We start from the raw sequence: 24,866 nt of genomic DNA on the forward strand, positions 1-24,866 counted from the left end.
TTTGTAAAAGCAAAATAAAGACTGCCGACGCCTGGGTTTGTTATGTTTTGGCGATAAGATATAAGAAGAATTCCTTCCTTATTCTAGATGTGCCACATTGTTGAAGAGCTCAGTGAGAAAAATATTTTCATTACATGTTGCGTCTGTCTATAGGCCCTAGTGTAGTAGGGACGGCCCTACCTGCATCAGTTTATGGGCCCTAGGCTTTGCCTACTTTTGCTATACGGTAGCTACTCCCCCTGGGGGGGGGGGAATTAACTAGTTCGATTAACCGATCTCCCATTGTTATTTATTATTATTATTATTATTAGCTATATGTTGCAAGGAAGCCTGATGCTGTAAGAGGCTTATGCTGCACCAGCCAAAAAACAAAATTCCTGAGAGAGAGAGATTGACTTCTGTTTAATGTATCATTCTTTCGCAACACGATTCATGTATATGTTTCACTCTTATTTGAAGAGCTTAGTAGACGTTTATTATTAATCAAATTTTTTGTTACAATCACAATGTCAATTTTTATTATTATTATTTATTTTTTTTTTATATTATTATTTGTCATTTGATACTTGTCATCAGCGTTTGCCGTTTTGACATCCGGGGCGTGCGTGTGCTTACATCGTCCTGTTATCGCTTACCAAAGTGATAAAGCTAAGTAAGTACAGTATTTGTTTAGTAGTGGCATGCAGTGAAAGCGATATTATGAAGTTCTGTGTAACTAAGATGTGTTGCTCATGCGATAGCTGTTCTACATTACTCTCGTGTACATTTAGCTAATTTTATCTGTAAATCATACGTCCTATCGCATGTAGCAGTTACTTAAAACTGCCGGAACTTGCTGTTACAAATAAAGTTGTAGCGTTGCTTTTTAAATTGCTATGTTTCCGAAATTCTTAATACTATTAGCAATATGTTTTCTAAACAACACCGATCAAAATACGCTATGTAGAAAACATCTTTAAGTCAAGTTTGGGGGTAAAAGAATTGTGACTTCATGAATATTACCAAGCGACTTACAATTATGGAATTATTAGGCAAACTTTTGATCACCTGCATTTCCTCAATTCAACGTGTCGCCGGTTGTAACTTTTTTCCGGGTTTTTTTTTTTTTTTTGCTTATTGTTTTTATTTTTTCTGCTAATGTCGGTCTTGAAACAAAGAACGCTAGGATTTTGATTTTTAAATTCATTAACGGAGTATTTTCAAAACGGCTGGTTGTGCCGGTTTGAAAATTTTTTACATTATTATTTTATAGCACTTTAGTGCTATGTAATAATGGAACGGTGGACTGTTTTCACTATCATAATAATGCACAATGAAATAATGAACAAACTTGCACATGGACGTCTACAAAGAAACAAAATCTTGCTCAAAACTTGCATGTGTATAATATTCATGCTATTGTGGATTGAACTTCAATTCACATTTAGTAGGCTGCCTGAGTTCATTTTATTCATAGATAATACCAATAAAGGTAGATAGTAATACCAAGAAAAGGTTTTTTTTTTTTGTAGGATGTGAGTGTAGTGTGAGCAACTGTCGAACAACCTCCCTCCACACCAGGAGAATGCATAAGCCCAAAATCCGACCATAAGGGCTGTTTGGATTGAGGAATTTTCTCTGGTGTTAGCGGAGTGTGTGAGGGGAAAGGTTCCCCACTTAACAATGTCCAACATCCACTGCCCATTAATATTAATAAACATTTTTAACATTAATAAACCCCTCGCGAGTTAACATAGTTGTTATAATCGCCATCCTCCCCACACTGGGTAGAAAAGACCTGAGTTTGAATCCGTTGAGGAATTTTTATGGGCCTTTTTCACAACATGACTGAGTTAGTTGGTCTATGACAATGACTGTTCATGCTGATAATGCGATTCTGGTACTGAAGGCAGTTCATCAAATATTACTTGTAGTTAGTTGGTCTAATTCAGCCAAGTCAGGCTAGGGTTGCACGGCTTTTTAATTTGCCTTTAGCCAGCGGGTAGATGGTTGGTGGAACAGACTTCCATCCCTTGTTGTGGAAGTTGATAGCCTAAATAAATTTAAGGCTCAGCTGGACAAGTATTTCGAATGAACGGAGGGGTGAAATGGGAGTAGGTTTTTTTTTTTTTTTTTTTTTTGGCTGATGCTGCATAAGCTTGCTTTCTTGCATCATATGCCTCTACTAATGCTAATGCTAATTTCTCTAACAGGCCATTTTAGTCTGGGGAGGAGTAAAGCCAAAAAGTAACACTGAAAATACCACTATGACATAATTATTATCTATTAATATCAAAGTTCTTTGCTCTTGCGAGCAAGGTGCCCCTACTTGGCTTTGATGTGCCTTTTGTTCATTAACTGGGATGGTTGCCTCTTTCTTGTTGTCAAGATTTAAAATTTGAATTGCCATGAAATACCTTTCAGATTTATTCAGGGTAATACACTTTTCTGTTCTTTTTGGTCATGTTCACTGTTAGAACCATAACTGGGAATCACAATCCCTTATGATATCCCTGCACTTCTTTGGCAGACCCTATATTACAGACAACTACTATAACCACTGTATAGTAGTTGTTTGTAATATAGGGTATGTCAAAGAAGTGTAAGGATATTATGAGGAATGTCATTTTCTGCAGTGGTAATAAAAAGCATGTTTTTCACTTCATAATGCAGATCAAAGGTCAGAATTTTTGAGACTAACATGAAGGTGACCGAAGAGTGCTCACTTATTGTTCAGCATTTACCTTAGAAACAAATGCTTTAACACTGTAGCATTTACAGACTAAGTTCATGGCCCAGCTCAAGCCCAAAGAGCTTGAGCTGGGCAGTGGGTTTATCATTAATCTACTCCCTTCTAAACCTGTGAACCACAGGTAAAGTTTAAGAAAAGTCAGCTGTGCTAACCATAGAGAGAACAATTCCTAAGGAATCCTTCCAACCACCTGTGAATCTTTTTCTTAAAACTTGTCTTAGAGGTTTCAGCAATTTGAAATAATGCTGAATGGAGCTTCCCAAAATGCTAGTGTACATACTCAGTGTTTCTCTGTGTGATTCCAGAGCTTGGTCTGCCTGGTGGTTTAACACTTAACTCTTGCATCTTGATAGATTCAGATAGATCATGTGCATGATAGATTCAGATAGATCATGTGCATGATAGATTCAGAATACATGATGGGTTCAGAAGTAGTGGCATTAATACAAAACTGATGACATGCACACTTTGGACTTTAATAATGAAACATTTGATTTTGAAGTAAAGCTGAGTTGATAAATTAGCACTGTTCTATCATTCACTTGTTAATCACGAAAATTCTAGTCCTTGTTAATTTTGAAGGGATAACAAAATTCTTTGTCTTAGCACTGGAAAATTATAACCTCGTGAAATTTTCCTACACTTCTTTTAATGGAGGCAATTATAGATGACTGCACATTACTGCAGTAAATATGAAGGTTTTGTTTTTTTTTAAAACTAATTCTTATATCAAAAGACAAATAGTAAATTACCATTATAGTGCTTTTGAAGGAATCAGCCACAAAGAGCACTATAAGTGGGAAAGCAGAAGAGGAACCCTCCCACTTTACAGGGCTGACCATGGGACTAGAAGAATAGAGCACTATAGGCAGAGGTGTTATGATTAGACTGTGCTATATTTCCATACTACACGATTTTCACTCAACATAATGATTGTTCAGAAGGAAAGCAGATATAGACAGAAATGCAGTGAAAACATTAATTTACCAAAATAAACATGCAGTGTTCAGTATGGTTTATCAATATAAACCAAGCAGATGGGCTGAGAAATGGCAATTAAAGTCTAACGTTAACAAATGTACAAAACATACTGCACACGAGTAGCAGCAGTAATCCCAGATTAACGTACCAACTGTGTGGTACCACACTTGCAGCAATGGAAAATGAAAAAGACATGGAGATAATTATGCATTCAGATATGAAGTTCTCTGAGAAATTGCAGATAGACTACCAGGGACAGCTCATGGTGTTTTGTCATGTATAGAAACTGCTAGCAGGGATAAGGTGATTATGCCTTTGTATAAGGCTCTGAACGGATTGAATAAGTTCAATGCTGATGGCAGCCTTCCTCTTGTGCAGACTACAGATGAGGGGACATAAATTCAAGTTGAGGAAGGATGGTTGCAGGATAGTTGTGCAGAAATTTGTCTTCAGACGGTGTATAGTTGATTGTTGGGAGAAACTCTAGTTTTGTGGTAGTGGGTGGTTGGAATAAATTCAAGGCAGAACTAGACAAACAATTGGATGGGCTGGACAAGGTGATGTGGGTGTTTTTTTGGCTGATGCTGTATAAGCTTACTTTCTTACATCATTTGGCACTACTAATACTATATGCAGCATTTTAATAGCTGTTAAAATAAATAATATTTCATTACGAGGTTGATTCTTTTTACTTAGAATGATGTTAGCTGCTGCTAAATAAAGGAATTAGATTTGGAAAGTTTACACTTGCATCACAATAAACAAGGCTTTTAATGTTGTGAGGCCATTGACTAATTGGTGTATCATAGCCTTAGTTGCTCATGTGCCATAAAAACTTAAGATCCTTCACCCCATTGACTAATCTCCTAAAACAAATCAGAAAATGTACTTGCACATTAATGAAACAGGATGTTTTGAAGTTCTAATCCTGACACTCTTCTATCATTTTATAAGATTAATATTACAGAACCTTACTGTATTATGCATTAAAAAAAAGCCCTTACAAATCAATAAAAACACCATTAAAAACGAAACCTCCTATGAACTTGAATCCAAAGATGGACCAATGTGATTCAATCCCTTCCTTCTACTATCAGTATAAATAAAGAAGTCTTTTTCTGTTTTTCTTGGCATTCTTCGCCAGAGACTTCTTGTAATCTGCCTTAGTTTGCCTAACCTCCTTTGTGACTCGGTTACAAACTAGTTTATATCTAGCATATGTTTCTGTATCATGTGATAATTTATATGCATTCAAAGCATTTTTCTTCTCTGCCACAAGTCTCATCAGTTCATCTGACATCCATTTAGGTCTAAGCTTGGCATGGTATTTCTTAGTTGGTATGAAAAGCCTAGTAGCTTCTATGATTACTTCTCTGAATGCTTCCTATTCAGTATTTGCTGTTGGTAACATCATCAGTTGGTCCCACTATATAGAATTAAAATACTGAGACCACTGTATTCACCCTTTGGAAAGCAAACGCCCTTCCTTTTACCCTTGGTAGTAGTTATGTCTGTAAATTACCTTATCAGTACACTGTGATCACTGCCACTTAGCCAGTATTTTTCCTGCAGATTCTTAATGCACAAAGAATTTCTTCTGATAATCAAATCAAGAATATTATTTCTTTTTGTTGCCTCTCTAACATTCTGCTGTAGAATAACAGTCATCCAATAAATCCCCAAAAGTCTTTCTAGGTAGTGTGTGAATGACCAATCCACAAGTACCTGTTAATATCTGGAAAGTTAAAATCCCCCATCCTAAGACATTCTAATTTATTGTCTCACTCTGTTTCACTATATAGCTGTTTGTTATATTCACCACATTCATTAGGCCTATGGCACACTCCTACTCTCATTTTTGGTTTCCCAGTACTTATGTCACACCAAACTGACTTAACATTGCACTGGCAACTGATATTGACTGGATGCACTGTCTTAGATTTAATATGCTTTTTAACCTCTCCTGCCCCATCTCTTCTTTATGTACACATTGTACTCCCCACATTCAAACTCTGCATCTATTATGTCCAAATGACACCATGTCTCTGATATCCCTACAGTGATGTATGTAGGGATTTGAACTTTAACATTGATAAATGCAAGGTAATGCATATGGGCAGCATTAATTCCAGAATAATACACCAATTAGGTAGTATTACACTCAAGGTGGCAGAAGCAAAAGAGACCTAGGTATAATTTTTCAATCTGACATGATACTTTCTGAGCAGTGGATACAGTCTGCTAGGACAGTTTATAGGGTTGATATACAGGAATTTTTCCAGCAAGGAATAGGATGTGATTATCCCATTGTATAAGGCAATGGTTAGGCTGTTGCGCAAGTACTGCGTACAGGTCTGGAAGCCTCAGTTCAAGAAGGATGTTGATCACTTCAAATAGGTACAGAGAAGAGAAACCAGATTAGTGATGGACACAAAATGGTACTCATACAACAAAAGACTTCAGTTCTGCAAACTGCACTGCACTTGGAAACTAGGCACCTGCAAAGAAATTTGATTGAAGTGTTTAAGACCTTTAAATGGATCGAGTAAATTAAATGCTGATGGCTTCCTTAGTCTTTCACGGACAACACGCAAAAGAAAAAGGTTGCTGATGTTATGTGGTGGTTTTGCCTGGTTGCTATTCTGTCTGATCTTCTGATTTTAGGTGCCAGATATAAACTTGTTATTTAGGCTGCTTACTATAGAAACTGCGGTTAGGGTACCAAACCTGGGATTTTGCTTTGATTGTTGCCTGCCTGTATATCTGCAACCTGGGCTGCTGTTAGTGTTGAATGAGATTTCTGTAGAATGCCTTGACTGGTGTGCAACATTGGTAGAGATTTTAAGGAGACATTATTGGATTTTAAGAAGGATTATGTGATTCAAATTTACAAAACAAAACATTAATTTTCAAGCATCTTGTGTCTACCTTCATACTTTTATTGATAGTTATCAACCTGGTTTTCTTCCTAAAGAATCCACTCTCTCAAATCTCTCTGTATACATACCAAACTTGATAAAGGTGAACAGACTGATTCACTATTCCTTGATATATCTCAGGAATTTGATTTTATTCATTCTAGTATTCTCCTCTTTAAACTTTTTACCCTCTCTATGACATGTCCCACTTTACAAATTCTTCTCGAACAGCTGCTTAATAATCATCATTTTTTTTTGTCACTGAAGGCTGGGCTTCATTTCCTTTTCATATATCACATATGGTGAGTTATCCCACAAGATTCTCCTTTAGGCTCCTTTCTGTTTATTCTATATCTGAACAATTTTTTGTCTGTGTTATAGTCTGTTAACATTGTGTGGCAACTATTTATATGTGATCTGAAGCTTTACAGAGTTATTGAGTCATCCTCTGACCTCGGTCTTGTGTTAATTTTCTCTCTCACTTTCTTCTTCCCTGTTATAGTTTATAGATCACCCTTCCATCATCAAGACTGCAAATATTATTAAGGACTTAAGATTACCTTTAATCTGACCTTCATCCTTTCTTTATTATTAACTGGCATATCTCAGGCCTCCATATTCCTGGGACTTGTCACCTGACTTTAAGAGTGATGAAGTGATTATCACCCTCTACAAGCAATTACTTCCTGTGATGTCATTTATCCTCCATTATATCTTTTCACATAGGCTTCAACATATTCAAATAATCAGATATATTAGATTTCTGAAATTGTTTCATCAATATGACAATGAATGTATTTCTGTTGCCATTTTAGATTTTCTCCTTTGTATTTTATATCATGGGACCATTTTTGTTTACAGAATTATAAATTCTATTTATGATTCTCACTACTATTTATGCAAATACTTTTCACGGTACTCTGTATTGATGCAGGCATCATTCCTGTTTTTCTATCTGTTCTCTGCACAAACACTGTAACAACTAGCTCCTTGAGCCACTTTTTACAAATAATAAATAATCCCCATATTGGTTTCACTTTTAACTGTTCTTCATTTAAAAAAATGACTTCATTTTTTTTATCTTAATGTTTTTATGAGCATTATTATTAATTAATAATCATTATTTAATTAATTTATGTTATCATCGTGCTTATGTAGTTCAGTTTCAGTATTTGGTATGTGAGGGCAAAATTTGTATATAAATAAACTGGACATAAGGGGCATTACTCATCCTCTATAGAGAGATTGTCATCAGTACCAGATTAAGACTCCATTTAAAGATGTGCACAGTGTTATCAACAAGAAAGTCTTTGGTTTAGTTTATTAAGTTCATGAGCACTCTGGTGAAAAAATCTGCCACAGAGAATTTCTGATATCTATGCCATTCTTTAGTACATTTTTTTGAAGACCTTGAAACTCGCATGAAAAAATGAGACATTTTTTCATGTGAGTTTCAAGGTCTGACTTAGTGATGTTACCTTGCGTAACATCATTTTGATGAGCATGGTGAAGTTATTTGCTTTTGCTAATATAAATTTCCCTGTTACCTTGTTCTTCAGATGGGTGTAGTGTTCACTGATTGGTGCCTGGTGTCGTTTAAGGACTGCCACGTATTGCTTTGTTCTCCTTGGGCATCTCCCAGGGGTGGATCTATGGTTGTACCTGATTAGTATGAGTCAGACCAAATGATATAAGAAAGCAAACATATTCTGCATCACCCCCCCCCATCACCTCCGTAGCCAGGTGGGCAGGAGCAGCAGTGCGTAGCACACGCTTCTTGATTAGACCGGGGTTTGAGCCCATGACCACTCCATATCCCCGGAGCAACATGGCCTTAGTTGCTAATGCTTTTAAAAACCAAATAACAAACAAACAAGCATCCCCCCCACACACATACACACAAAATCAGCTAAGTTAATCACGGTGTTCCCATTTTTAGAAACGAGTCTTGTCAGGCACTCTACCTTGAGAGGAAACTTATTCTAGTGATCAATAACATGCTACCCAAAGGTGAACTTCATGAGATCTAATATTCTATTGCTTCCCAAAATTTTATATTTGTATCCTTTTGTGTTAACCTGCCAGTGTGAAAATACCTCTCTCATTCATTCTGTTTATTCCTTTAAGGGCCTTAAATACCTCTGTCAGGTCACCCCTAAGGTTTCAAGGCTCTGCAGTACACATAATCTAGGATGTTCCTCATAGGGACAACCCTTAGCACTCCCAACCAACTTAGTTTTTCTTCTTTTCACCATTTCTAGAAGTTCTGTGTCCTTTTTAGGTGAGGCCTTCAGACCTATATACAGTATTCTATATGAGGTCTCACCATTGTTTTATAATGAGGAATAGTAACATTCATCTCACTGCTGGCAGAGATTGTCTTGATGATCATTGATAGTACACCCTGAGCCCTCCTCACTTCCTGCTTACAGTGCAAGGAATGCTTGCACTTCATATCTGCTTCTATCATAACCCCAAAATATTTCTCACCTTGAACTGCCTTTTAAGGTTCTTAAACACCTCTATCAGATCACCCCTGAGATGTCTAATTTCCAGACTGTACAATATACACCTTCTAAGATGTTCCTTATAGGAAGGACAGCCCTTAACAATCCTCACTCCCAACCATAGTTGTCCTTTCAACCATCTCTAGAAGCTCTGTGTGCTCTTTTGGGAAAAGTCTCTAGACCTGAATACAGTATTCCAAATGAGATTTCACCATCGGCGCCTCTGTAGCCAGGTGGGAAGGAGCAGCAGTGCGTAGCACACGCTCCTTGATTAGACCGGGGTTCGAGCCCATCACCACCAAATACGGAGGATGCGGAAAGGTCAAGGGAATGACCACCGCATATTCCCGGAGCAATATGGCCTTAGTTGCTAATGCTCCTAAAAACCAAACAACAACAACAACATTTCACCATCATTTTATAAAGAGGAAGAATAACACGCTTCTCACTGGCGACAAAAGTCCTAATCATTGATAGGACATCCCGAACTTCCTGGCTGCCTGCTTACACTGCAAGAAAAACTTCATATCTGTTTGTGTCATGACACCTAAATCTTTCCCATAGTGAACCACGTTTAATTCTGTGTCCTCTAGTCCATATGTCACCCACAGATTTCTTTTCCTCAAATGCAAAACTTTACATTTAGCAGGATTAAACGTCAGTTGCCATCTTTCAGGCTTTGTGTGTGTGTGTGTAACCCAGAGGTTCCCAACCTTTCTCGGTTCACAGTGCTCTTACTGTCCCAGTAATTTTTTCACACACCCCCTAGGCCAAAAGTACCTAACATAGTGGTTTTCGACCTTTTAATATATACCTATATAATAATTTTATTCTTTATATAGAGGTACTAAATAAAGATCAATTATAGATCACCACAAAATTAAAAAGATATGGTACAATGGATATTGTACTGTACTCTTTATATTGTACCCTTTTTATAGAGAAATAAATATATAAATTTCAAAAAAATAATAATAGTAATAATAACTTTAAGTAACTTAAACCAAAATTACATGGCACCCCAAGAATGTTGTTGCGGCACCCCAGTTGAAAACCACTGGTGTAACCCATCTAAGCCATTCGAAGCAGCATGTTCTGGTCCCAGTTGTTTACTGTCTTTACCTACCTTTAACTCACTTTGGGAAAAAAATTTTCTAAATAAACTAGTTGATCATTATTTGTACCAGCATGTCAGAGATAATACTAGGGATATGAATATTCTTGACCTCATCATTACTCACAAATTAGATGACATTACAGGGCTTAAATTACAAGAACCATTGGCAGGTAGTAATCACGCAGTTGTCAGTTGGAAGATGAAGAAAGATGTTGCAGTAGTTAAAGGTAAAGGCACAGGTTTTAATTTTAGAAGAGGGGACTTTAATAGTTTAAGGTGCTATATGGCATTTTTTTTTTTTTTTTGGTAGTTGTTGGCGCATCGGCATCTGTGGCCATAATGCACCTCCCAAGGTTTTTGTAGTACTTTGATCCAAGCCCGAGGCGGGATTCGAACCCGCGACCTTTGGGTTGCCAGGCAGGTACTTTACCCACCCGGCTAGCCCGGTCGGCTATATATGGCATCTGTGAACTGGGCGGATTGTCGAGGTGGTTTATGGAATACTTTTAAAGCAAAAATCATGAGCATATGTACCATCAAAAAAAAACATTGCATGAGGAGGATCCCAAGATGGATGAATACAGAGCTGGCCAGTCAAATAGAGCTGAAAAAGATAGCATGGGACAGTTATGCGAAGAATAGTACTGAAGCCTACAACAGCTACAAGTTTATTTGTAATAGTATCACAGATAAAGTTAGAGAGGCCAGTGCTGCATATGAGAAACCACTGGTCAAGAGAGCAAAGAATGGAGACAAGGAATTTTTCATGTATGTGAATACAAGAAAAAAAAGGGAATCAGATTGGACCCTTGTGCACTAGGTGTGGGAAAGTTTTAGACAGCACAGCTGATGTTGCAGATGAATTGAATGGGTACTTTGCATTCATCTTTACTGAAGAAAGACCCTTCATGCTGAGAACAGGTTGAACAAGTGAGGCTGAGTCATATGAAATTAGTGATTTCAAAATTACAGATGACTGGTCATTAGAAAATCTTTCGAGCACAAAGGCAAGTAAGACTCCTGTAGTTGATAGCATATACCCAATAATTTTGAGGGAGGCCACCAAGGTGTGTATTGTACCATTGAAGTTAATTATAAGGGCATCTTTGGACACAGGAGAGATTCCTTTGGATGGTGAACTGCCAACGTATCACCAATACATAAAAGGTGGTTCTAAGAGCAAAGTTGGTAACTATGGACTGGTTAGTCTGACTTCAGTGGTAAAGAAAATCTTAAAAACAATGATTAAGAATGTAATTCAGGGATATTTAGATAGATATGGCATTCTCAATAACATACAACATGGTTTTGTTAAGGGAAACACATGGTTGTGTTTAACTAACTTAGTAAGCTATTATGACATGGTTCATTTGGATTTTAGCAAGGTATTTGACTTAGTCCTTCATGAGATGGCACCTCCATAGCCAGGTGGGCAGGAGCAGCAGTGTGTAGCACACGCTTCTTGATTAGACCGGGGTTCGAGCCCGTGCCCACCAAATATGGAGTATGCGGAAAGGTCAGGGAATGACCACCACATATCCCCGGAGCAATATGGCTTTAGTTGCTAATGCTCCTAAAAACCAAATAACAACAACAACAACCAATTAGGGTAGGCCAAGCTGGGGAAAACTCCTGCTCCCCTTTTCCTATAAGCCTTGCAGAGTCATTTGACAAAGCTCTCATCATGAGATCCCTCCTATTGTGTCTGGACAAAATTGCAGACACAAGAACATTTTACCTGACTTACATTGTTTTTGTAACATGACCTTATTTTCCAAACAAGATCTTCACTTTGTTGTTTATGCTTTCAAACATTAGTATCCCCATGTATGCTTCCTGTAGTCCCCTTAAAAACTGACAACTGGTTTGTAACATCCTCAATTTTAGCACCATACAGACAGACATACTATGATTCTGTTTCCTCCTCCTTTACAGAAAATGTTTCCAGTTTCCCTTACAATAGAATCTTCCATAAAATTACTACATTATGAGCTAGAACATTCTGTGTCTGATAATCTATTCTTAGGGTCAGATCAGTCAGAAGCACTTCACTTGACATATTGCTATGCACTTGAGTATGTGGTGAGCCCTCAGTTTTAATACTTTCTAAGGCATCTGCTTGCTTCCTCAGAGACTTGAGTTTGTCCATTAATATGCCCACAGCACCAAAGCTTTATCTTAAGTTTTCTGCATTCCTTATATCTGGCACATAAAAATGCATCATTATCATTTACAATTAAAAATCTAAAAAGGACTGCTCAGACTGGCCAACAGACCACAGTCATTGTGTCTGTTAACAGCAACAATACTCTTTCAGTTGAATAAATCATAGTAACAGGTATCTCCTCCACTTTGGCAGCAGATCCTGTTACATTTCACCAGTTCGCTACATGTTTTCTATGTCTCTGAACCTGAATTAAAAGAGTGTTTGCATTGCAAAAGTTCAAGAAGCTTTAATGCAGCAAGAGACATTTTCAGGCTTATGTTCATAAAACCATTTCATATTAATGTCCTAAGCCCTGTTTACAACCTAGTGCAGAGGCCACAGAAATGATTCTTTTGTGTAGGACAATGGTAAGACCACATTCAGAATACTGAATGTAGGTTTGGAAACCTCATTTTTAGGAGACTTGCAGGCTGCACTGTCATACACAGCACATCTGTGGCATTACTGAAAGAAATACAGTATATTAATATTTTCACGTAGTTCCCCTTACTCAAAAATATGCAATATCATGACCATCAACTTTTATGATGATTTGTATAAGTTATGAATTTTATTTAATTCTTCAATATCTCCTTTAAGTAACATCATTTATCATTATTTTCATATAGATTTAGCTCTGTTAACCTGTAAAAATTGACAATACTTGTGGGGGGATGAGGCTCACAACAAACTTCCATGTTAAAAAAAGTTTATAATTGTATATTGTTCTTTGTTGGTAATGTTGTCCCACCCCTGAGACACTTGATGTACATGCAAATGTTTGAGCAAGTAAGTTAATGTCAGTGGTGATGCCATGGAACACATTTGACAGGTTTTCCCATAACATTCAAAGAGGATCAGAAAAGAGGATGAGTAGCTATGAATTAATTAAACTAAAAGGATTTTTTGGTAAAAACCTCTAAAATTTTTATATATTATACCAGTAATATGGTGAAGCTTATCAAGTTAGCAAATCAGGTAAGATTTGATGCCATGAGGGATTTCTCAATATTAGTAATAATTTGTCCTTATGAGTAAATATGGCCATAGGTGTTTAAACTCATTATTGTGTATACATCAGTTTGCTGGTACTCTGCCACACACACACACATGTAAAAATTCATATACAATTTGAAGATGAACATTACTTAATGTCACCACCCTTTTTCCCTTAGAAATCATTGTAAACCATAGCTCTTGGTGCTGTATCTGATAAGATTAGCCGAATTCGGAAGGAAACCCCCTAATACCAAGGACAAATTTGTGGTTGAATAGTTATTAGAAATTTCAATTTGAAAACATTGATTGCACAGTTTTTAAAAAAAAAAGTTTTTAAATATTTCAAAAAATGATATAAAAATTATTATGTTAAAGTTAAAATTATAGTAATTAATTTAAAGGTTTTAATATATGAAGAAGATTAACTCTTATGTAATGTGCAGGATGTCTTGATGTTACCATCAAGGATGGTCATAGCAGTGAAGGCATACCACGTATAAGGATATAGGATAAATCCTATGACACTTGAATTGTAGCTTAGAAGAAAATGGTCTGAAATTTCTTCCAAAACAGCATTAATAGAAAAAGAATACAGTACCTGCAAATGGCTATTAATTGGAAACTTTTGCAGAAATTAAGCTAGTAGAACTACTGAAGGATCTGGGCTTAAAGATTTTGCATACCTCATAATTTCTACAATTGATTTCTTTAAATAAGTGCCATAATAAAATATCCTGATTGAAAATGGATTAGTATACAGCATTTCAATTTTTAGCACAATGTTCAATAAATATTATATAGTCTTTAGAAATTAATGTGTTGCTGCATTTTAAAATACAATTTTCAAGCAGACTAAAATTACAAAATACCTTCACTCTCTAGTTATAATTAGCATTAATGAGAGAATTGAAATTGCCCATAATTATTCTTTTCTTCTTTCTTTTTTTTATCAATTAAAAGAAATTTTTAAAATATGGTTGAAATAAATTTGTTAACTGACATTTTGAAATGATTGAATGCATCACTGTGTAATAGTTAAGCATAACACAAGGGTAAGTTGCTAGAATGGATAAAAGGATGGTTAAGTGGGAGAAGACAGAGGGTGGTAATCAATGGGTGCTGCTCTTCGTGGACTAATGTTATTAGTGGAGTCCCACAGGATTCGGTGTTGGGTCCACTGTTGTTTTGTATATTTATCAATGATATTGATGAAGGCATATCAGGCTTAATGTCGAAGTTTGCAGATGATACAAAGGTTGGCAGGGTTGTTAATGACAGTAATGGCAGTGTGCTACTGCAACAGGATCTAGATAATTTGGGCAGATGGGCTAAGAAGTGGCAACTGAAGTTTAACCTTGACAAATGCAAAGTACTGCATATGGGTAGAAGTAACCCCAGAGAAACGTACCAACTGTGTGGTACTACACTTAAGGTGGTAGAAAATGAAAAAGATCTGGGAGTAATTGTGCAGTCAGATATGGAGTTTTCTGAGCAATGCAGACAGGCTGCCAGGGCAGGTCATGGGGTTTTGTCAATGATATATAGGAATTTTGCTAGCAGGGAAAAGGAGGTGATTGTCCCTCTGTATAAGGCAATGGTCAGGCCACACCTTGAGTACTGCGTACAGGTCTGAAGGCCTCATTTTAGGAAGGATGTAGATTTACTTGAGCATGTACAGAGAAGGACAACAAGATTGGTGAGGGAAATGAAGGGATCCTCTTACCAAGAGGGGCTTAAATTCTGCAAATTGCAGTGGCTGGAGACTAGGCACCTGCGCGGTGATCTGATTGAGGTGTATAAGGCCTTGAATGGGTTGAATTCTGATGGGATCCTTCCACTTGTTCAGATTACGAACCTAAGGGGGCATAAATTCAAATTAAGAAAGGACAGATGTAGAATAGATGTGCAGAAATTTGTCTTTAGCCAGCGGGTGGTTAATTGCTGGAACAAACTTCCATCTGTCATTGTGGAAGTTGATAAGTTGAATAAATTTAAGGAGGAACTGGACAGGCATTTGGAGGGAATGGTGTGATATTTTTTTTTGGCTGATGCTGCATAAGCTCATACGCTTCCTTTCTTGCATCACATGCCACTACTGCTACTACTACTTTTTTCTAAAATATATTTTGATTTCATCTAAATTGTTTTTTAATGCAAATATAAAATTTAATGTGCCGTTCAAGCCTTTGGAATTTATCTCATGCAATTCAGAGGTTTACTGATGTTGTTGTTGTTGTTTGGTTTTTAGGAGCATTAGCAACTAAGGCCATATTGCTCCGAGATATGCGGTGGTCATTCCCTGACCTTTCCGCATCCTCCGTATTTGGTGGTGACGGGCTCGAACCCCGGTCTAATCAAGAAGCGTGTGCTACGCACTGCTGCTCCTTCCCACCTGGCTACGGAGGCGCCTCAGAGGTTTACTGAGCTTGGCCACTCCTGTTATATTATATAACTCATTATAATGCACAAAAATAATAATAAATACTAATTTATAATGGTTCATATTTTATTCAGTTAAAGAGACTTTCTAACCTCTGTAGCTCTTTCACCAGTATGTATGTATGCTACATTGTCCATGCCTGAGCTTTGTGGAGTATTGTACTTATATATATGTTTCAAGGTCATTTTAGATAATGTGTCCCCTTAAATACAAATTTTCAAGAAACCTTCAAATAGGTATTGCATATATATGTTTACAAGCAATTGCAGAAACAGTTTATAATAGATAGTGGTAGGAAAACAGCTTTGAAAATCAGATTCAAGACTCATACTTGCTAGTCACAGTTGTCTGATTTGTGCATGCAGAAACTAGAATTTAATAAATTCCCTTCTAATTTCTAATTTTAAATGAAAACTGTAAAACCAACATATAATATATATTACGCAAAGGCCAATGGTAATCTTGTGTTAGATTACTGATCAAAACCTGTTGGCAGTACATATCACACATATGGCACTATCTGCTACCATTATTTGAAAACAATCAATTTTTTAAGATGACAGCATTCTTGTAGCCATACACAAAAGTATAGATGCATTATGTAATCCCATGAATAAAACCTGTCACAATTTGTTGCAGAATGTTGGGTCATTATGGTGATGCATGCATGAGTCAATGGCAAGTCTATGAGTGGGTGAATAAGTTTAAGAACAGTATTGAGTGTTGAGTATTCTCCTTGACCATGGCTAGCATATTATGTTGTTATGCCAGAAATCATAGTGGCAGTGGAAGATCTCATATTACTATTGAAGAAATTATCATGGCATGCAAGATTGGTTGGTTCTTTTTAAAGTGTAAGGCCTTGCATACTATAAGTGCAACTTTTTTCACTTTAAAAAGTGTGTGCTTGATGGATTCCTCAGCATTTAACCCCAGAGCTGAAGGAATGATGACTTAATGTGCATTCCTTGGAAGGAGATGCCTTCTTGGAACACACACAAATCATAAATGAATCTTGGGGGTGTTATTACACACCAGAAAGCAAATGACTAAGTTCAAAGTTGTGCCATACATGCTCATCCTGACTGAAGAAGTCTATACCCAAGCATCAGCCAGGAAAGTGTTATCCACTTTCTGGGGTCATAAAAGAGATTCTGGAACATTATCTGGAAAGAGGAGAAACAATAATGACTGACAATACTGTGATGTGCTTCTGAACAACCAGTTAAAGCCAGCAATTTTTAAAAAAACATTGGGGTTTGCTGTCCTCAGGTGCATACCTGCAGCCTGACACTACCCAGTATACAGTGAATTAGATACAGAAGATGAAGTTTTGAGGTTATTACCCAATTCTACATATTCACCAGATTTAGCATCATATGATTATCACCTTTTTTTTTTTTTTTTGGCCTCTAAAAGATGCACCAAGAGGATATCACTGCTTATAAGATGAAGAGGTCAAGAAGGCAGTGCACAAATGGTTTCAGTACCAACCACAAAACTTCTCATGAGGAATTCAGGCATAAGTGCAATATTGAAGGAAATGCTTTGAACATAATAGGGATTACATTGAAGATTGACATGCCTATTTTGCTTGTTATTTGTGAAAATACAACTTTTATTTCACCCTGAGCTGGGCACATGGGGTCTTCAAGACCCGACACGACCTTTAGCTGTCATGCTCTTCATCTGCTCAGTCCACACATCTGAAACTCTCCATATCTTTCAACAAAAGCAGTCTTTGATTCAGCCATTGAAAATTCCAGTTATCTTTATTAGTTATCACACAAAAAGTAAAAATGCAGGATAAAATTAGCCTACCTACCCTCAATAATTATGTGCATGTGCTGTGAAAAACATGAATTTAAAATCCATCATGCCCTTTGTGCTTTATGGTAGCATATCCAGTCATTACACTCTGCCTTCATGTCATGGGAAGAGTCTGGCTCACATATGGTTGTTGAAGAGTGCAGGTTTTTCACAGGCAGTCAAAGATAATGTGGAAGATAATATCCAAATCTCCTAAATAAGAGAGGATTAAAAAAACATGCCTTAAATGCTGCAGAGGTGGCTTATTTTCAAAAAAAAAAAAAATTAAAAATGTGTTTTTAATATAAAAAATGGATTTTTCACAGTTGTGTTCATAATAGATTGAAAATAAAGGCCACGACAAAAAGTGAACAATTTTGAATTATTTTTTGCTGATTTTTAAGATTATAACTGGGATAACATTTTACTGCATTAAATGAGTGTGTATGTGAGGAACATAAAATCATTGGCATGACCAAAACCATGTTAACTTTTGCAGTTTTCATTTCGGTGATTTTTGTACAAATACACGTAGAGGATATTATTGCATAAAAAACAAGTAACAATAAGCTTATGTCCATCTGTTTATTTTTCATAATTTTTTTTTTTTTTTGCCATGATTATTTGAAATTCTGATTTAATTTTTGACAATAATTTTACTCTAATGTTGAATAATTAAATCAAAATAAGAACATATAATAAAGCAAAGCAACTCACTTCACAGAGCCCATCACCATTTAAATTCACTACCTGTTGTCCACCCCTGCATTTGTAAATAGACCACTTCATGCAGGCGTAGCACACGCTTCTTGATTAGACCGGGGTTTGAGCCCATCACCACCAAATATGGAGGATGCAGAAAGGTCAGGGAATGACCACCGCATATCCCGGAGCAATATGGCCTTAGTTGCTAATGCTCCTAAAAACCAAATAACTAACTAACTAACTTCATGCAGGTGAGTTCCTGTAGTATTTGTACCAAACACTTTTTTATTTTTTACAAATACTAGATATTTTTGTGTTGGAAGTTTTACTTATCCGTGACTCCCATCATGTTTTTTTCACATTCACAGTGTTATTTTGCATAATGGAGTAATCTCCTCCCCCATCCATGGTACATTATGACAACCTTTTGAGTTTTGCTACTCCAGTTATTGAGTCCACCAAGTCAGTATAGTAGAGTCAGTACTTTTCACTCATTTGGCAGAACAAATGACATGTCATGAATGCTTGTCATTCAAGTGAGCAAACCTTTTCAGAATTCATCCTTCCAAAATTGGAGGAATTCTTAAAGGTCTCCTCAGTTATTGCTGTAGCTAGCCAATTTAAGACAAAGAGAGTGCCCCCCCCATGAGTTAGTTTTCGTTTCTCAGTCCATACAACATTCTGATTAATTCACAAACACACCTAAGTCCCAGATGTTATAGATATAACATCTGGAACTTTCTTTACTAGCAAATTCCACCCAAGATGATCAGAGTCACTCCTTTCCATAGTCTAAACCTCCAGAATAAACTGATTTGATTCTTCATCCAACAACATTTCTGTCGAGCTAGCCACCTGCTTCGATCTTGACAATGCTGTCTGGATTCAAAACAGAAATAAGTGTACAGAAGAAAAGTGTACAGAAAAAAGTATTTTAGAATCGCCCATATCAACTTTTGCAGACTTGTCTCCAATTTCACTGAACTTGTTACATTTTTATTTTATTATTCCCTTGTTAAAGCCACATTTACCTATTTCACATGTATTAGTATTAGCAGTGGCCCATGGTTGCAAGGAAGCCTATGACTTATGCTGCACCAGCCAAAAAAAAAAATAATAAGAAGAAAATAATAATAATAAGAAGAAGAAAATTGTAAAAAAATTTAATAATTAATAAGAGAAAAGGAAACAGACAACCTATGCATTTCCCTCCTCCCATAATTATCCAGCTGACCTTTGAATTTCCCCAAACTGTCAGCCTCTACCACCCATGTAGGTAACTTATTTCAGTAACTCACTGGCTAAAATAAAACTTCCTGCAATCCAGTCTAAATATTTCCCCCTGTAATTTGAAATTATATCCCCTTGTTCTAGAATCATTTATCATTTTATTAAGGCATAATCATTTTGCTTATGCCTCTCAGAGCCTTAAACACCTCAATCGGCGCCTCTGTGGGCAGGAGCAGCAGTGCATAGCACGTGCTTCTTGATTAGACCAGGGTTCAAGCCTGTGACCACCAAATACAGAGGATGTGGAAAGGTCAGGGAATGACCACCACATATCCCAGAGCAATATGGCCTTAGTTGCTAATGCTCCTAAAAACCAAATAACAAACAAACACCTCAATCAAGTCTCCTCTAAGGTGCTTAGTTTCCATGCTCTGCAACCCACATATTCGAAGTCTTTCCTCATATGAATGCCCTTTTGCCAATCTCACCAGGGGAGTTACCTGTCTTTGGACCCTTTCAACAAGCACAATGTCTTTCTTTAGTTGTGGTCTCCATACTTGAACACAGTATTCCAAGTGTGGTCTAACAATTGCCTTATATAATTGGATTATGACATCCTTGTCTCTACTAGCAACAGGGCCAGATTTAAATTTGTTGTGGCCCTAAGCTATAACATGTATGAGGCCCTTCTCTCTTACCTGTGGCAATATTAAAAAAGAATTTTTTGAGATCGAGCAAGGTCCCTTATAATGTGAGGTCCCAAGCTGTAGCTTGTTTAACTTATATATAAATCCAGCCCTGACTAGCAATTGTTTGATAAATCATCGATATAACACTACGGGCCTTATTTGCAATCATGTATTTATTTTGGGGTTGCTGTTTCCCAGGTGCAATACCTTAAACTTTGCTGGATTACAGCATAGCAGCCATTTTTCTGACCATTCCTGAAGTCTATCTAGGTCACTCTGAAGAAGCTCTGCTTGGTGGTGATCGTTAACTACTCTACCAATCTTTACATCATCTGCAAATTTAGACATCATGCCCTCTATCCCTTCATTGATGTCATTTATGAAAATCAAAAACAACAGTGGTTCTAATACTGATCCTTGGGAAACCCCACTTCTTACATCAACCCAATCTGAGGAATAACCATTTATCACAACCCTCTGCCTCCTGCCCTGAAGCCATCCAGCTATTCATCTAAGGATTTTCCCTGTGATTCCAACCTGTTACAACTTATAAAGTAACTGCTCATGTTGGACTGACTCAAATGCTTTGCTGAAATCCAAATAAACAGTGTCGAAATTATTCCCTAGATCCAGCTCTTGAATGACCCTATTAAAATATTAGAATGACCCTTGAATAACCCCAGATTAGTTAAACATGATTTTCCCTTTACAAAACCATGCTGAGTATCCTTCAGAATTCTATTTCTATCTAAATGATCCCGAATTCAACCCTTGACCATTGTCTCCATGATTTTCCCTGCTACTGAAATTAGACAAACCGGCCGGTAATTTCTCACTTCACTCTTAGAACCACCCTTATGTATTGGAGATTCATTGGCACTTTTCCAGTCCAATGGAATCACTCCCGAGTCAAGTGATGTTCTCACAATTAGCCTCAATAGTTCAATTGCCACCTCCCTTAAGATTATAGGATATATGCTGTCAACCCCAGGTGCCTTACTTGTCTGTAGGCTTGATAGTTTTTTCATTAAACAAACATGTTAAATTTCAACATCGTTAATTACATTTTTCTCAACTTCACTCCCCTAATTTCTCATTGACATAAAGGGTTTTTTTTCTGTAAATATTTATGCAAAATAACTGTTGAGTTCATCTGCAACTTCATCTGGGGTATCTAATACTATCTCACATCCGTTACATAAGGGTCTGATCTGGTTTGTCCTTCTCTTCTTTGCATTTATATATGTGAAGAATTCCTTACCTCCCCTCTTTGCCAACAATTTCTCATAATCTGCCTTTGCCAGCCTAACCTTTTCTGTGGCACTATTAAAAATCAATTTGTAGCTGTTATAAGCTTCAATACTTTTGATTGCTCTGTAACTTTTCCATGCCATCTTTTTCTGCTCAAGTAATCCTGCAACTTCATTATTCATCCAACTTGGAATCCTCCTCGCGGAGTATTTTTTTAATGGTGTATAAGCATTCGAGGCTTTTGTGATTAATGTTTTAAAGGTATACCATAATTCAATTGTATTTGCTCTCTGTGAGATATCTACCCAGTTAATAGAGGCCATTAGTATCTCAATCCATCATAATTTCCTTTCCTGAAATTATAACCCATTCCTTTCCCTTTAACTACTGCTACCTCTCTCTTCATCATCCACCGTAGAACTCTATGATCACTTCCTGCTACTGGTTCCTGTACTGTCAGCCCTTTATGTCACTGGTTTATTGGTGATGATGAGGTCTAGAGTATTCTTTTCCCTAGCACTTTCCCTGACATGTTGACACAAATAGCAATCATCCAGTTGATTTAAAAATTTAGTCCCCCATGTGGAGTTTCATATTGCTCCAATCAGTTAGAGGCAAATTAAAATCACCCATAATAAGACCTTCACTCTTACTTGCCCATTCAATTTGCATGTAGAGGCTCTCATCGTAATCTTCACAATCACATGGCCTGTAGATTACTCCCACTCTCATTATGCCTTTGCTTCCAACTCTCTCACACCATACAGATTCTATACTAGCATGTGAAATGTCAGAATTCCAGGAAAGCTTTTCATCACACTCAGGCTGCTTTTGATAAGAAGCTTGACTCCACCACCCCTTCTATCTTCCCTATCCTTTCTAAATATATTATATATACCATACTGAAACTCATCATCCCCTATCTCAGGGTGGCACCATGTTTCCGTAAGCCCTATTATGTCAGCATTACTTGTCCTAACCAGCAGTTCGAATTCACTCATTTTATTGACAACACTTCTGACATTGTATAAACAATTAAGACTTAGTGTTCTCGTATAGTTAACTACCCTGACACACCCTTAAAGTTATTTGAGCTTGCTTCCCTGGCATTAGCTCCCACTCATTTGAAATGTTTCTGCCCTTGGAACATCTTGCTAATATGTTCTGTTGCAGTAACAAACAAGAAACCTTGAGGTATATGCAAGTGTTACTTTGACCAATATTATCAGATAAACATGTATCTGTATTACCCTTGCCCCCCCCAGACTAGCAGTTTCCCTGAACCTTTAAGATATCCTCAATAATACTGGCAAAAACTCATGCGTCACCTTTGTTTAAATGTGTCCTGTCTCTACAAAACAGATTCCTTCTACCTACAAGTGCGGGCCAAGCTTGATAGAAATTTCCACCCAAAAGCCCTGCAGAGTCCTTCAAGTCTTGAGTTAATCCACAAGGCTTTCGGCATATAATCCCTCCTATCGTGCCTGGGCAGAATTGCAGACACATAAACGTTGTGACCTAACTCATGGCATTTCATCAGTATGGTCCTATATTTGTCTAACAAATCATCAGATCATGTATGCTTAATGTCATTAGTCCCCACATGAATAATATTCTCTTTACCCCCCTTAAAATCTGATAGTCTATTGGTAACATCATTAATAGTTGCTCCCAGCAGACATACCCTGGTTCTAGTCCACCTATCCTTATTACAAAAAATATTTCCCATTTCCCTGACAATGGAGTCTCCTAATAAAACTAAGTACTTTTGGACCAGAGTAGTTTGCACTTGGTTATTCTGTCCTGGGGCCCGAATCGGGAGTGCATCACTTGGTAGGTTACTAATTATTCTCACTTAATTTATGTAAATCCCCTCTAGCTTGGCTGTACCAGGGTATTTCCCTTACTTTATTGGATGGCAATAAATGATTTTATATGTATATTATTGTGCACAGACCAAATGAACTGTTGCAGTCTGATCAAAGTTATTGTGAAAAAAAAACTCCCACATAACCAATGGACTATCTCTAGGAATGAAAGATATTTAAACAGACCAGTCACAACATTAGACAGTTGCATGCAGCACACTTCTCAGACAGTTCTCAGTTGTCAGATGTATGCTTGTGGATTAAAAACAGATGCTATGGTAATCACAGCAGCAGTCCCCCCCCCATTCACAGTTGCCATACCATTACCAGTCTTTTTCTCTGTGTGCCATCTCCCAACAGAGGTTGGCGACCGTCACAGCAAATGTCTCTCTGTCTCTGGACAGCTGCTTGGTGTTCAGTCATGTCCAATTCTTAATGATATTAAACCACAGTGTGTGGCTTTTCCCAGGCTTTCTTCCTTCCTTCCATTCTCCTTCATTACCAGTAGAATACAGTATATATAGTGGATCCATGATTATTCAGAATGGTTGGAAAATAAATTTTCCTGGTTAATCAAAACCCTTCAATAAACTGCAAAATGCAAGAAAAACTTGTGACAAAAACATAAATTTATTTCCATATATAATCAAATTTACAAAAGTATACTACAGCATGGAAGATATAACATATCATTTAATATATATATATATATATTAAATGATATGTTATATCTTCCAATATATATATATATATATATTATTTTTTGAAAAAGGAAAACAATGAAGTTTGCTTTTTTCCATTGGTTAGTCTTCCTGTGAATGGTATTTCAATAATTTCAAAGCATCATCCTTTTGGCAAGAGCAGCGTCTCCTTGTACAAAGGTTTAGACAAAGTTTCTGAGGAATCCAAGAGTTTTGTCAACAGGAACATAATCAAATATAAACAAACAACCTGTAATGAATTCCATATGTTTCTTCTTGTTCAACTTACACTAACTTAAGACTTATGCCAGCTGTTGAGACCCCAGTTAATTGCAAGCCTACTGTGTACACTCTAGAATTATATGCAGTACAGTTGGCTTTAGAAAGTATCCAAAGCTCTTCCAGAGGCATCTACCGACAAAATAATCTATTGCCTTACTACTAATAATGAAACAAGTTCAATCCTGTCTCTGTCACTTTTAGAAGAACTAAGAAGACAGTCACCTTTTGAGGCATTCTGGAACATATTGTCATTTTTGGAAATGAGTATGCAGATCAAGTTTCCAAAAATCCTTCTCTAAATATGTACGCTCGACATCATATAACAAGTGTACATATACAAATTACAAATATATCATGCAAAGAACAGTGGACACAAATAAATGATGTTTTTAGAAATCAAGCATAAACCCCAGCTTTGGAACACTTGCTTCA

The 24,866-nt window shown here is 36.9% G+C and overlaps 1 protein-coding gene across 1 annotated transcript in view; it reads left to right on the forward strand.

Annotated features, from left to right (window-relative positions):
• Positions 1-571: 571 nt before the first annotated feature.
• The window catches only part of LOC150086707 (N-acetylated-alpha-linked acidic dipeptidase 2-like), a 231,043-nt gene continuing 206,748 nt past the window's right edge, over positions 572-24,866 (forward strand). The window contains exon 1 of the mRNA XM_090371536.1: positions 572-652. The gene's annotated coding sequence lies outside the window, so the exon portion shown is untranslated. The remainder of the gene's footprint in view (positions 653-24,866) is intronic.

The sequence above is a fragment of the Mastigoproctus giganteus genome, chromosome 4, assembly GCF_048544385.1.
Source record: "Mastigoproctus giganteus isolate SK-2022 chromosome 4, ASM4854438v1, whole genome shotgun sequence".
Lineage (NCBI taxonomy): Eukaryota > Metazoa > Arthropoda > Arachnida > Uropygi > Thelyphonidae > Mastigoproctus > Mastigoproctus giganteus.